The 14,827-nt window shown below is 43.6% G+C and overlaps 1 protein-coding gene and 1 long non-coding RNA gene across 13 annotated transcripts in view; one reads left to right on the forward strand and one right to left on the reverse strand.

Moving 5' to 3' along the window:
* LOC309357131 overlaps window positions 1–11,050 on the reverse strand; it is a 33,378-nt gene extending 22,328 nt beyond the window's left edge. The window contains exons 1-2 of the long non-coding RNA XR_014163037.1: window positions 10,531–11,050; window positions 9,792–9,854 (exon numbers count right to left, since the gene is read on the reverse strand). This is a non-coding gene — a long non-coding RNA (uncharacterized lncRNA). The remainder of the gene's footprint in view (window positions 1–9,791; window positions 9,855–10,530) is intronic.
* HECTD1 (HECT domain E3 ubiquitin protein ligase 1) overlaps window positions 1,410–14,827 on the forward strand; it is a 68,763-nt gene continuing 55,345 nt past the window's right edge. For 3 of the 12 annotated variants that reach the window (XM_081888635.1, XM_081888637.1, XM_081888640.1), the window contains exon 1: window positions 1,412–1,970. The gene's annotated coding sequence lies outside the window, so the exon portion shown is untranslated. Of the gene's footprint in view, window positions 1,971–11,195; window positions 11,456–14,827 lie in introns of those variants that run through there. The other 9 variants (XM_081888634.1, XM_081888639.1, XM_081888645.1 and 6 more) reach the window with 7 other exon arrangements.

Genomic DNA, 14,827 nt, shown 5'->3' on the forward strand with positions numbered 1-14,827 from the left:
TGATAAGAGACTGGAAAAGGCTTTGTATCCCAAAATCTTGTTTTTAGCATTTATTGAAATGCTGTTTGAAACCTTAATAAATTTTTATTAATAAATGTGCACCCTGATTTTCATAATGTTTCCCCTAAGTTAGTGAACATTTGAGTTAAAAATAAGCACATAACATACAAAACTTTCCAATAAAACACAGAAAAAAACAAAAGAAAATACTGCTAACAAATAATAAAACAAGTAGACACTCAGATTACTATAGCCAACACCAACAAAATAAACCAGACTTGCAAACTAAGTCTTCCTTTGAGATACAGCCTGCAAAAAAGAAGTCGTCTCCAGATATTTTCAGAAAGCCTTCAGTGTTGTGATCCTACATAGCCTGGTTGGCAATGAATTTCAACATACTTTATCAGCGTCCTCAATATAATGAGAACACAATGTTCATCAAATTGTGCTTTTGAGAAATACCACATATAGATCAGTAAATGCCAGTCACACATAATTGCTCTTATAAGAAGCAATTCCTTAAATAAATGGACATTTGCTGGGATGATAACCATGCATTGGCTTACAACAAAGGCAGCAGCAAATACACAGGGAGAGAGAGAGAGCGCGCATAACCAGCTTCAGGAATGTGCATAAAGTTGGAGCAAGCGGAAGCATGTCTGTACCAATGCCAGTCAAAGGAAAAGAGAGAAGAATAAGAATTCCAAATGCTTCTTCCTCTCTAGGAGAGGAGGGGAAATGACATCATATAGAGCCCTCCCTACCAATTGTACTTCAATGGTCTGAGTATCTGCCTACTAGCAATATAACTCTGTGGACTAGGCCCCTTCTCATGTTAACTAGCAATAATATGCATTTGTTAGGTTTGGCTGCTAATGTCCCACAAACTTAAACGAAGTCATATAAGGCTTTGCGGGGCATGATAACCAGTGCTTTGAATCATGCTTGGAAACATTGACTGGTAGAAAGTGGTGTTGTTCTAACAAAGAGTTTCTGTTCTCCCTTTGACCAGCTCTCTGTTGCCAAGTACAGGGACTGACTCACCCCCCTTCACCAAACTACAGCTAAATACCACTTTGAAAACTGTTTTTGAAATTGTCAAAAACCCTAAGTCAAAAGTTCCACAGGGCATGCACAGCTATTGTGGTTAGGGAAGCCAAGCTGTACTACAGAAAAAGTGTTAGTCATCCTAGAATAAGTGTGGGTCTGCATTCACAGAATGATTGCATGTCATCCTCTTGCAATTCCTGATTGGCTGGAGTCAAAGTTGACGCCTTCCTCATCACTTCAGCTCTTAGCCCGGCACAAGCAGGAAGTTTAAGCAGGGAGTTCACTTCCTGTCTGCTGGACTCACAAGCTTGAGGAGGCTACATCTATAGAACGTTTGCTTGATTATAGATTCTTTTTTAAGCTGAAAAAGATCCTGTCTGAAAGATGCTGTTAGTTATGTCTGAAAGTGGAAGTTGAGCAGAAATGGCTATATAAAGACTAGACTGATGTTTTCAAATACAGTGCACTTTCAAAACTTACATTGCATACAGTCCTCAGGCAGAAACCACAGCAACATGACTAATCAAAACATTTGAAGAATGTAATAGTCAACCTTTAACACACTTCTCATTGCAGCACATTGCACAAGCTGGTGAATGGTAAACAGTGTGCTTTACAGCTGACGTAGCTGCACTTGTGATTACCGGGATCCAAGATTACAGACAGTGGCACGATGGAAAAGCCACAAAGTTGACCTTATGTTCAGACATGTTCTAGGATTTTACAAGAGCCAAACTGAAAGAGAACTGCTGGGATCTTAATATGAAGTTTCACCCAACCCCCCTTTTTAAATGAAAAAGATTTAACGCAGGATTTGCTTTTCTGGATAAAAGTCTTTTTCAAGAAGATGTCTGAAAAGCCATCTGGACTGAATAAGACATTACCGGTATACTGTGTAACCCTTTCAGTGGAAGTATCAAGTAAGTAGCTAATCCTTTTGACTGTAACAAGAATAATCTGAAACAGGAAATGATTTTTTTCTGTGAAAAAGCACAACAGATCGAAACATTTGTTTCTTTAAGAAAATGAATTGTATGGTGATTAATTTAAGGATAAGATGGAAAAGGTGAATGTTCTGCATTCTGTGCTAGGTAGGAATAAAGCAGAAGTACAGAAAAACAAAATTGCTAAGCATTTGATCACAAGTATAATAAATGTGTTTTCTTCTTCTTACACTTGGAAAACTGTGTCATTCCAAGCCATGTTGCTAAGATCTATGGGGTCATTTAGGGTACCTCTACCATGCTCAGATTTCTGACTCCTGGAATGGTTTGATACACAGAAGCATCAGTCATGCAGTGTTTTGCAATATGACTAATGAAAATGTTTATGTTAAAATTTAAAAATGGCACAAATTTAATTGGGAAAGTGTGTGAGGCAGGAACTGTTTTTGTGATATTTTGGGGCACATAAATAAAACTAAAATCCAAAGGATTAAAATAAACATATTTTGTATTGTTAATGCCATTTTAATAATTTATCCCAATTTGTTTTACTTTTTAAAACAACTGTATATCATTTGAATAATGGCAGATTGACAGTCAAAAGTGACATGGTAAAAAGCATCAACTCCACAGTGCCTTTTAATTGCTTCACTGTAGACTATTTGGAATAACTGCTGATGTTTTCTATCTCAGGTAGGTTTTGCCCCATTTTAATTATGCATCAATAAATAAGATTTAAGCTAAAATATTTTTCTGATAATCACTTATCTCCAGCTCTGTCCTATTTAACAATTAAAAATGAGTGGGCACTTAAACTTCTTGATTGAATTTGCTATAAAATAGCTAACCTCCCCAACAGTGGGATCAAAATGTTTTCCACAAGGCTCACGCCTTTCTATAGGCCCTGGTAACCTATTACCTACTGCCTGAAATTTATTTTGGTTTATAAGCCAAATGGTTTAGAAGGACAAATGTTCCATTGGGCTTACCCTCACAAATTCCCCTCAAGCCAACAATTTACTACTCCCATCTTCATGTTTCACCAGTCCGCCCAGCTCATAAATTAGTCTCCACCCACAGGAACACTATCAATCCTTTGTGCTAGGTTAGGTAGGCAGGTTTGTGTCTTACCAGATTTAGTATTTAAAGTTAAGTTAATATTTACTGGTGTTCTGTCCTGGAACCTGAAACAGGAGCTGATGGCATTACAATCAGCTTCCCCCGCCCTGATCATTAAAGAAAACCCAGAATAGCTGAATGGAGACTGAATGTGCTCTGTAGCCATGGAATGCTGACCAATGATGTGGGCAGGGCAGGTGATGGAAACTGGGTGGGAATGGAATGGACTATCCTGGAGGATGGCATAACTGACTGGAATACTAAACAGAACACTCCACACAGCAATGTCAATTGCAGTCTCTCTCTCTTTTCAATGGATCCAATCTTGTTTGTGCTCCTGTTTGTGGAAAAGATACATATGTGTTATTGTTTTTTTTTTTAAGAAAAGAAGTCCAGATGAACAATCAGATGCATCTTTGTGTTAATGTCTCCTAATATACACATTTTTGTATGTTGTCCAGTATGTGGGATTTTTGCAAAACATTTAATGGAGTGTATTTTGCACATGAAAGGGACACAGGTGGCGCTGTGGGTTAAAGCCTCAGTGCCTAGGACTTGCCGATCAAAAGGTCGGTGGTTCGAATCCCTGCGGCGGGGTGCGCTCCCGCTGCTCGGTCCCAGCGCCTGCCAACCTAGCAGTTCGAAAGCACCTCCGGGTGCAAGTAGATAAATAGGGACCGCTTACCAGCGGGAAGGTAAACAGCGTTTCCGTGTGCAGCTCTGGCTCGCCAGATGTAGCTTTGTCACGCTGGCCACGTGACCCGGAAGTGTCTTCGGACAGCGCTGGCCCCTGGCCTCTTAAGTGAGATGGGCGCACAACCCCAGAGTCTGTCAAGACTGGCCCGTACGGGCAGGGGTACCTTTACCTTTACCTTTATTTTGCACATGATTTTCACCAATATACACTTTTGTGTGCATATGTGGCATCACAACATTTGGAGAAGTACAAATTTATGAGAACTGTGTTTCAGTTCTCATATTGTTTTGGGAAGCATGAATGTGGTAGGTTCAAAATAAAATGCAAAGTGAACTAATTTCCTCTGCCATCCCTAATCTCGGCTTTCTCTGACATACTTCATGTCATATACAGTATTTTACAATCCACATATCTTCCCAATTTCCATTCAGTGGTAATTAAAATATAACTTCTTGTTGTTAAAGATCAGCATTATTTTACACTTATAATGATATTCACATGTCAGTCAGAGTAACTAAAGACTTCCTAAATGATGTCTGCCTAGGACAGTGACATGTGACTGCCTGGTCCTGTGTGAGGTGGAAGAACTGCCATTGTCTTCAGGTTCTCTGCATACTTCCATTTTCCTGGTGACTACAGGAAGGATCTGCCACATAGTCACCACTATTTAAATAAACTATAATCTTATGTTAATTATATTATTAACTTCTTTTGTGACTAATGGCCTCACTAAAAATGTCATGCAACTCTACAAAAAGAGCCACTGTGATGACCCAGTGTGCCTGAATGTGGCCTTTTTTCACAGCAAATCGCAGAGAGTAATTATATACAGAATGTTCTGAGTAGATGGTTCCTACTTAATATGATGGATCTCAGAACCACAGATTACAGGTTTTAAAACTAATGAGCTAAATCCTAACACTAGAATAACAGTTCAATTTATACCCTAGAACATGATCAGCAGATTATGCCCCATTAATTTAACAGAAACTATATTTCATATAATGCATGTTCAGAACTGCAGCTTTGAAGGTTGTAACACAATGTTTACTGATTATTTAGGGGGTTTTTTATAATGCATGTCATGATCAAAGGTCTTCCTAAGGCAGTTCACAATAAACACCAAGGAAAAAATTAAAGGGTGCTCTATTTTATGCAGATTTAACCACACACAATTAAGAATGTTAACTAACCTCCAACCTGTTTACCCCTCATTCCTAAACACATTAACAGTTGAGGAGATCCAATGTACCCAACCATATATGAACAAGGTTTGCCCATTCTCCTTCATGCTGCGGGAAATTCTGACATATTAAAAATGATGGTGTGTATACATTCACCAATAATGAAAACAAACAACAATTTATGTATATAGTCACTGTTAAAATATGTCTCACATGGTGGGTCTATCTGCAGAAAACTGTTTGTCTCAAGGCTGTGGTTGCCTCATGTGTAGGAATGAATGAAACAGCCTATTGTTTCATTCTGTCCTGTGTCAGTTTCTCCTACATGCAAAAATGAGTCCAGGACACTCTGTTCATGTGCAAACTTTTAAATAAAATAGTGAACACTGAACAATTCTACTAAAAAAAAACACCAGATACTTATGAGGTAGGGACGCAGGTGGCGCTGTGGTTAAAACCTCAGCGCCTAGGACTTGCCGATCGTATGGTCAGTGGTTCGAATCCCTGCGGCGGGGTGAGCTCCCGTTGTTCGGTCCCAGCTCCTGCCCACCTAGCAGTTTGAAAGCACTCTTAAGTGCAAGTAGATAAATATGTACCACTTAATAGCGGGAAGGTAAACGGCGTTTCCATGTGCTGCTCTGGTGCCGGTTTGCCGGAGCAGCTTTGTCACGCTGGCCACGTGACCCGGAAGTGTCTGTGGACAGTGCTGGCTCCCGGCCTCTAGAGTGAGATGAGCGCACAACCCTAGAGTCTGTCAAGACTGGCCCGTACGGGCAGGGGTACCTTTACCTTTACTTATGAGGTAGTCCTTGGACTGGCTTCTTTGCACTGTACTGCAACTGTACTCTCCAGAGGCACATATTTTCCCCATACAATACCCTAGGAAGGGACTACACATTATGGCATATGGTTTCTTCCTGAGTATCTTAAAATACTTAAAACAAACAAAAAAAAGCACATAGGCATGTCATAATGTCAAATCAAATCAAATCAAATATCTTTAATACGGTCAATTTATAAGCAATTTATAAAAATATGACATTATAAGTGGTCTTGTACTACAAATAACAGTGGAAATATGGCCAATTCACAGAATTGGTGCTTATATTTATGACCAGGTTTCGACTTTTAAGGTTTTAAGAATTCAATTCAAATGTCACTACTGTTTATTATCATTCCTTCGATGTTTACAATTTGAACTCCGTTGCTGACATCATTGCTCGTCTTATTCTTGTTGCAATGTAACAGTACTTTGCCACAGGCCTGTTAATTTCGGGCTCTTTGTCAACTAAGAGGTGTCTGATATAGGTGTCGTCTGTACTATGAGGTATTTTCCTCAGAATCGGCTTGATCAGCTCTTTTCTCGAGTCTCGATATAATAGGCAGTATAAGATAACATGCCTGATGGTTTCGATTTCGTTGCTGTTACAGGGACATAATCTTTGTTTGATCGGTATTTTGTTGTATCTTCCCTCTAGAAGAGCTGAAGGGAGAGTGTTAAAGCGGGCCCTGGAAAATGCCCATCGGTGTTTAGCGATTTGTCTAGAACTTTGAGATAGTTTGCTAGATGGGGCCTTTGGGAATTGTATAGGAGTTTATAAGTTATCGGAAGTTGATTAAAGTCATTTTGGGCTTCAATGTCCCTGAGTCTTTCTTTGATTATATTCTTGGCCCTTCCCTTTTCTAAACTTAATAAATACTCTGGGGAGAGACCATATGTGGCCATATGTCATAATGTCAAAGTTGTAATGTCTTTACAACTGAGTGGCTCAGGCTATTGACATAACCCCTGAGCCTACCTAGTGGCAGTGAAGGAAGCAAAGAAGGTTTACTTTACTGCCTCCATTGCATCATTATGCAGTCCGGCGGAGCTTTTCTGGGTTGTACGAGGCCTTTTACAGGCTGGCCCAAAGGAGGTGATAGAACCAATGGTACCTCACTGTGACTTGTTTGCAAAGCATTTTGAGGATAAAATCGCCTGTATCTATCAATACCTAGCAGATGAATCTCATGGGGTGTCCAGAGCACAGTCTAATCATGTTGTGTTGGATGAGTTTCAGTTGGTAAGGCTCAAGGATGTGGACAAGGTGCTCAGATCAGTCAGGGTGACCACTTGCACTCTAGACCCTTGCCCCTCTTGGCTGATAAAAATCAGCAGGGAGGGAACAGGTGGCTGGGCCAGGGAGGTGATCAATGCCTCTTTACGAGGGGGTGGTCCCTGCCTGTTTGAAGGAGGCAGTGGTAAAACCACTCCTTAAGAAACCTTCCCTGGATTTGGAAAACCTAACCAACTACTGGCCAAATGCTAATCTCCCTTTCCTAAGCAAAGTTTTGGAGTGAGTGGTTGCAGACCAGTTCCAGGCGCTTTGGGAAGAAACTGATTTTCTGGATCCATTTCAATCAGGGTTAAGGCCCAGTTTTGGCACAGAAACTGGTTTGGTCCCCCTGTATGATGACCTCGGTAGAGAGAGAGACAAGGGAAATGTGTTAATTCTTCTCAATCCCCCTGACAGCTTTCAATACCTTTGACCATGGTATCCTTCTCGAGCAACTGTCCAAACTATGGGTGGGTGGCACCGCTTTGCGGTGGTTCCAGTCCTACTTGGATGGCCGCTCCCCAAGGGTGTTACTTGGGGAATGCTTTTCAGCCCTGTGGAACCTTCAGTGTGGGGGTTCCACAGGGCTCAATCTTATACCCCACGTTGTTTAACATCTACATGAAACTGCTAGGAGGCTTGGAGTACGTTGTCAGCAGTATGCTGATGGCCCTCAGCACTATTTCTCCTTTACATCAGCAGGTCAGGCAGTGAAAGTGCTGGACCAGTATCTTGCCTTGGTAATGGACTGGAGGAGCCAACAAACTGAAACTCAATCCAGATAAGACTGAGGCACTGTTAGTGGGTGGTTCCCTAGACCAGATAGGTGGGAGATTGCTTGCTCTTGATGGTGTTACACTTCCTCTGAAGGAGCAGGTTTGTAGATTCGGGATACTCCTGGATCCTTTGCTGTTGCTCAAGGCTCAGGTGACTGGGAGTGCCTTCCATCAAGCTTTGATTGGTGGCCCAGCTACGCCTCTATCTGGACAAGGATAGCCTACTGTTGTCTGTGCTCTTGTAACCTCAAGGTTAGATTACTGCAAAAATATTCCTTTTTAACCAGGCCTTTGGTTGTTTTGATTGGCATCCTATGCCCTTTTAAAATGTAAGGGTTATTTTGGCAGGGGGGGTTATTGGGTTGTTTTAATTTTGATTACTGTATATATTTTGTGGTTTTATATTTTGATTTTCTTCTGTGAACCACCCTGAGACCTCTGGGTATAGGGCGGTATATAAATTCAATTATTATTATTATTATTATTAATATACAAAGAAATGAGGTGTCAGAGAACTGCATTCTACATATATTATTATTATTATTATTATTATTATTATTATTATTATTATTATTTTGCTTTGCCTTCTACATAGTGTAGTTGCATTGTCCCCATAGCTCTGCTGGTGTGTAAATGACAGAGACATACATTCCAATTTGCCCATGAGTCCATGAGGCTGAAATGGTTAGGTTCTCTCCTAATTGTGGAGCAAACTGGAAGCCTCTGAAAATCTTACCAATGAGTTAACACTGCAGTCACTGGCAGAGGAAGAGGAGTGTGGGGGGAGCGCCCCGTCCCTGGCAGCGAGATCCCAGTAGAGTGCCATTGCGGCTGCCCGTGCTGGGCGCCCCGCCCCTGCAGGCAGCATGCCCCACCCCCATGATACACACCAGGCCTGCCCTGCCCTGCCCCGCCTGCTCTTCGCCCCCCCCCCCCAGTGCCGGAGCATGAAGCTCTGCCACTGACTGCAGTCACACATATATGGACTCTCTGCTTCCATCAACCTTTATGCTAAAGAGAGAAGGAACATAACTAGCACATGTACTCACCGGAGAATTGTTCATTTTAACTAAAATTTTTGAACTGCTTGGGAGTTCCCCTGGAACTGCTTGAGAAATATACATACCTTGTAAATTAACGGTTTGGCCATACTACATTACTCCATAAAGAGTGCCATTTCCATTTCCCATTTTTTGAGAGCTGCAGCAAGCTCCAAAGGCTTAAAAAAAAAAAAAACCACAAAAAACCCTCATTAGGACAGCTTCTCCCTCCTTTTAATTTGTGCCTTTGGCAAACAGTGGTACTTGGGCCAGAAATAGTACCTTGAACCTTACCAACTGAAACTCATTCAACACAAATTTGCTTCAGGATGAGAATAGAAATTGCATGACGACGGCGTGGCAGCAACGGGAGGCCCCATTAGCTAAAGTGGTACCTCAGGTTAAGAATAGTTTCAGGTTAAGAACAGACCTCCAGAACGAATTAAGTTCTTAACCCAAGGTACCACTGTATATTGGTTGGGAGGGGCTGATGGAATAGAGGGCAGGACTCCTGCACCTTTAATAGTTGTACTGAAGAGCTAATTGCATCACAAGCTACACCTGCTAAAATTCTCCTCTTACATTCAAGGTGCAAGAGCCCTGTCCTTGTTTTGTTTTGTTTTTAGTTAATATTTACATATACTATGTATATAACTGAACTTACACTCAATTACTTAATATTATGAAGAATCAGTGAGCTAGTCAGAAATGTAGGTGTCCCTGAGAAATACTTCATTTGTGGTCCAAAACACTGGAGGTGTCACCCACCTCACCCCCCCAGTGTAGCATCAGACAGATAAGGCTTAGACTGGAGATACATAGACTCAAATGGCTGCTCAACCATTAATTAAATTAAATAACATAAAATAAATTAATTAAACTCACTTGGCCGCTCATTGTCCCTTGGTATAAATTGTTTTGTAGGATTGTGGTGAGGAGAGTTGAATCCTGAGCACATTGGGAGAAGGAATATAGGAAATATTATTAAATGCTGGGCGGTAAAATTAGCACTCCTTATATTGCCCTTCTAATGTGATGTCTTTGCTGCCCACATAGATTGGCTCTTCAAGTGGAGAAAACACTACAGGACCACCTTGACTAGGGATAATTGTTGGACTCCCAACTTCCAGCATCTTTGGATAGGGCTGATAGGAGTTAAGAGCCCAACAGCATCTGGAGGGTCACCCTATCTCTGACTTAGGCTGTGTACACCCCCCCCCCAATACATTTAAAGCACTTTTCCTTTTCCTAAAAATAACCCTGGAGATTGTCGTTCACCCTCCTAGAGTGACAATTCCCAGCACCCTTAACAGTTCCCACAGGTCTCTGGTGGTGGGCAATGTGCTTTAAATAGACAGCGTGCAGTACATGCAGTTGGAGAACAACCTGCTGACCCAAATGGCCAGGTGCACTCACTGCCCCAGAAGGGCGGAGTATAAATAATAGTATTTTAATTTTTTAAAAAATAAAAAATATATAATGAAGGCAACCGCATTTCTCTTCTGAAGTCCCCCTCCCCAGCGGAACTGCAGTTCTTATAACCCCTGCCCATTCCCCAGGCTTGTTGGGCCTGAGGGGAGCGACCCCTTTCTCCGAGCTACAGCTAGGAGGACCCTGCGCTCACCCAAGAAACTTGGTTGTGTTAATAAACTCGCCCCCTCACATCCCGCTTTAAAGCCACAGGAGCCAGTGGGCCGCGGATCCCGCAAGGTAATGGCGACTCGTGTGAAGAAGAATTTCTGTTCCTCTCGTCCAGTCCCTCGTTCGCCTGTTGCTGCGACTCAAGTTCGCTCCTCTTTGGACAGGAGAAGCTGAGCCGAGGCGGGTGGGGAGAGAGACATGTGTAGTATATGATATGAGGGGAGGTCGCTTCTCTTCCTCGTTTTTAACGAGGGAGGGGGGAGAATAAAAGTTCGCCATTGCGCCCTGAGGAACGCGATAGGGCGCTTCCTGTTGCTGCTGCTTCCAATTCAACACATCTCGACGCATCCCCAACGTTACGGAGAGGCGAGGAAGCTGAGGGAAAAGCAGTCCGAGAAGTAACCGGCGGCGGGTAAGGAAAGAGCGTAGCAAACGCCGGCGCGAGCTTGGCCTCCGCAGCGCCCCCTCTGCCGGCCCTCGGTATCTCCCCGCGCGGCTCCGGGAGTCCGCCCGAGCGTGACTCCGAGGCTGGCGGGCTCCTCCCCCTCCCGCTCCCCTTCCTCCTCCTCCTCCCCCTCTCGTGTCTGTGGCGCTCGCTTCCCCGTCACCCTCCCCCTCCCCCTCTTGTGCCGGGAGGATCAAGATGGACGGGGTGCGTCGCTGCCTGGCGATGGACTGAGGGAGGTGAGCGAAGGACGCCGGGAAGCTGAGGCGGCCACAGCGGCGGCGGCGTCTGAGGAGAAAGTCTGCGGCGCCGCGGAGAGCGAGCGAGTCACTCACTCGGGCAGCGGGGAGGAGGAAACAAGAGCGCGGCGGGGCCTCGCGGCGGCCTTTCCTAAGCCGCCTGACCGGGTCACCCTGCGAGGCCTGCGGCTGCCAGACAACGCGAGCGCCGCGGCCCGGCCCGGGTAAGAAGAGGAGGCGGGGAGAGCTGGGGCTCCGAGGCAGGCGGTTCCGGGACGGCTCCGCCGCTGGCGGGTCGGGCTGGGCTTCGGGGTCCGTGTGGGGAAGGCGGCTGGAGCGGGGAGGCTGGAGAGAGGCCACGCCGAGTCCAGGCGCGGCGGGGCTTGGTAGGCCTGGGGAAACGGAGGGTTTGGGGACGGGAGGGTAGCGAGCGGGGTCGCCTGTCCGGGCCGCCGCGAAGAGATCTGGTTGGGGCCTGTGGGCCTAGTAGGAGGCGAGGCGAGCAGGTGCTTCGAGCCCTGGGCTACGGGCCCTGTCGAAGGGAAGTGATCGGCTTCCTCTCGGTGCCTGAGCTTGTGGCCTTACGTTGTTTTCGGCTCTCCTTTGTGACTAGGGGTTGTAATGCTAACCGTGTCTACTCGGGAGGGAATGCTATTGAGCTCAGCGGGGCTTACTCTCGGAGAATTGCGGGTGGGGTTGGATTGCAAGCCGGATCTGTAAAAGTCAGTGTGACATCCCCGGCTGTATTGTCTGGTGTTGGTTTTATTCAGTCTCGTCGTAGAAGGTCGGCAAATAACGCGTGAAGGTACCTCATGGTCAGGCTGTCGGTCTGTGTAGCCCAGTAGTATCTACTCTGACCGGCAGCGGTTCTCCAAAGTCTTGGGTAACTTCCAGCCCTGTTACCTAAGAGCCTTTTAACTGGATATACTACGGACTGAACCCTTCTGCGTGGAAAGCATGTGCTTTGCCGCAAAAGTGTGGCCCCTTCCCCCACATTTATTACTTTGTCGGAGAGTGTGCCTGACTGTGTGTTTGACTTTTATTTATTTAAGCTAAGTGTGTCTTTCGCTGTGCATGTAGGCAGCCTTTGAAGGATTTACCTTTGTGATATATGTATTTAATACAGGACAACGTTTGTTGTTGTTGTTGTTACCTGGGGTTTTTCAGCCTGCAGGAATTATTCTATTGTTTTTAGTTTGGTCTCTCATGCAGACCAAGTTGAAAGTAAGTTTGACTAATTTCTATGTTTGTCCCCTCCCCCAAATGTTGTTAAAAGGTAACATTATTAATTGCTAACACGTCACAAGCAAACACACAAGCAGACTTTGCCCAACAGTATATCAGTATATTTTTTAAAGGCACAATTCTGGAGAGAGTCTTCCTCTCCCTAATACTTCAGTACTGAAGAAACTTTGTACAGTTAACTTTTTCCATGTTTGTAATATAATTCATTTATGGAAGGATAAAAGCAAATGTGTGAAAGGGCATATTTACTTCAGCAAACTGCTTTTGTGTGTGGTGGTTATATTGATCCAGGAACAGCCTCAGGTTTACGAAAATAGGTAATTACTTGTATGTTAGAGTAAGAAGCTTTAATATGCCAATAAAGATAGCATTTAGCTTTTGAAGTACAAGGGAATTGTGAGAATTTTTCAGCTGTTTTCAGCTTATCATTAGTTTTTATACTGGTTTTCTATAACAAATTATACCCAAAGTGGCTTCATACATAAGAAAGAGCGATGTGTATCAGATTTTTTTTAAAAACCTAGTAATACAACGTATCAGCAATACATTAAGATAGTAATCCATATCAGTAGCCTATCAAATCGCTGAGACCAATTAATGTTTTTTTAAAAAACTTTAAAATATTTTTTTAAAAGCAACATTGACATAAAGTTTAATATCAATCTCTAAAAACTATAAAAAATTGAATTAACAAGAACAGAACTTAAGGAACATATAAATAAGTAAGCAATGCCCAGAAGCAGTGGGAATGGCATGCATAGCTTAGTGCATATATAGAAAGATATAATTTGATGTAAATCAAGTCAATAAGGTATAGCATTCAAAATACATTCCCTGATCTCTCCATTGCATTGGAAGGCCATGCCAAAAAGTTTCAAAATAGTTCAGTAAACCGGTTACCAGAGCATGCACTTTTGTGGCCAAGCTATCCCTTTCCAGGAGCAGTTGTAGCTGGTGAGGCAGCCAGAGGTGACCAAAAGCACTCTGGGCCACCATTGCCATTTGGACCTTTGGTGACAAGATGGACCCGGGACTACTCCCAGACTACAAACTTGCTCTTTCAAGGGAGTGCAGTCCTATCTAGAGCAGGCTGTCTGCCTCATTCCCCAACATGAGAACCAACAACCCAGAGGACCTTCATCTTTCCAGGATTCAGTCACAATTTATTGACTGTAATCTAGTTCATTACAGTGGTCCAGCGCCTGCACACCCTCAGCTGACTTAGATGACAGAAGTAATAGAAGTGGTTGTCATGCCATCACCATCCCAAAGGTACCCAACTCCATATCCCTTAATGACTTCTCGAAATGGCTTCATATAGATATAAATAACTTGGGGGACAAGATGGATCCTTGTGGTATCCCACAGCGCAGCTGCTATGGGGAAGAGCAAAAGACTCAATGCAGCCCTTTGAAATTTATCCTGCAGGTAGAAGCAGAGCTACCATAACACCACGCCTGTAGAGTTGGTCCAGCATAACCCCCTACCCTGCAGCATTGGTCCAGCAAGATACCATAGTCAGTGGTATCAAAAGTTGATTAAAAGTCAAAGAGAACCAACAGAGTCATACTATTCCTGTTTCTGTCATAAAGCTGCTCATTCATCAGGTTAACCAAGTCTGTTTTGGTTTCAAAGCCTGACCTGAAGCCAGACTGAAATTGGTCTAAATACTTTGATTCTTCTAAGAACACCTAAAGGTGGCCACTCCAGCACGTTGCCCAAGAAATGGGGCATTACCAACAAGGCATCCAGTCCCACAGTTGTAATGGGATATTATGTGGTGGAGATACCACCATTTTCTAATCACTGCTGCTTTCTGCCTGCCAGTGAAGAAGGTGGGAGGAGTGGCTATTACTTTTACCTACTGAGGTTGGGTTTTTTTAAATTCTCCCACCCATGGACTGCTATGGTGGGGGTGGGAATAACACTAGTTCCTGGGCTGGCATAGTTTTGCCACCATTCTTGGAGTATTTCATGAGAGTGAGATTTCATAGGATTTTGTGGGTCAGGGTTTTGACTGACATACCCACAGAATGTCTCCCTTTGTCCTTCACTGTGGATGATTGTTTCTGCCTGTGGAATAGCAGTGGCGGTAGACATCATTTCTCTGCTCACTGAGAAGGTCTGGGGGATCTGGACAACTTTCTTGGGAGTTTAGGGTATGTTCTGTTAGAAAGATGCAGCTCTGAGCTCAGTGAAACTTTTAAGTAAATATGAATTGGCTTGGGCTGAAGCTGTGGGTAGTGCAGTCCAAAAGAGTGCTCCTAGTGTAGCCTGTAATTGCCACATTTGTTGGTATCTCTTCACTGATATACATACCCTTTCTGTTACAAATAGACAGTCTGTTAGAG

The sequence above is a fragment of the Podarcis melisellensis genome (genome assembly GCF_964234715.1).
Source record: "Podarcis melisellensis genome assembly, chromosome: 1".
Lineage (NCBI taxonomy): Eukaryota > Metazoa > Chordata > Lepidosauria > Squamata > Lacertidae > Podarcis > Podarcis melisellensis.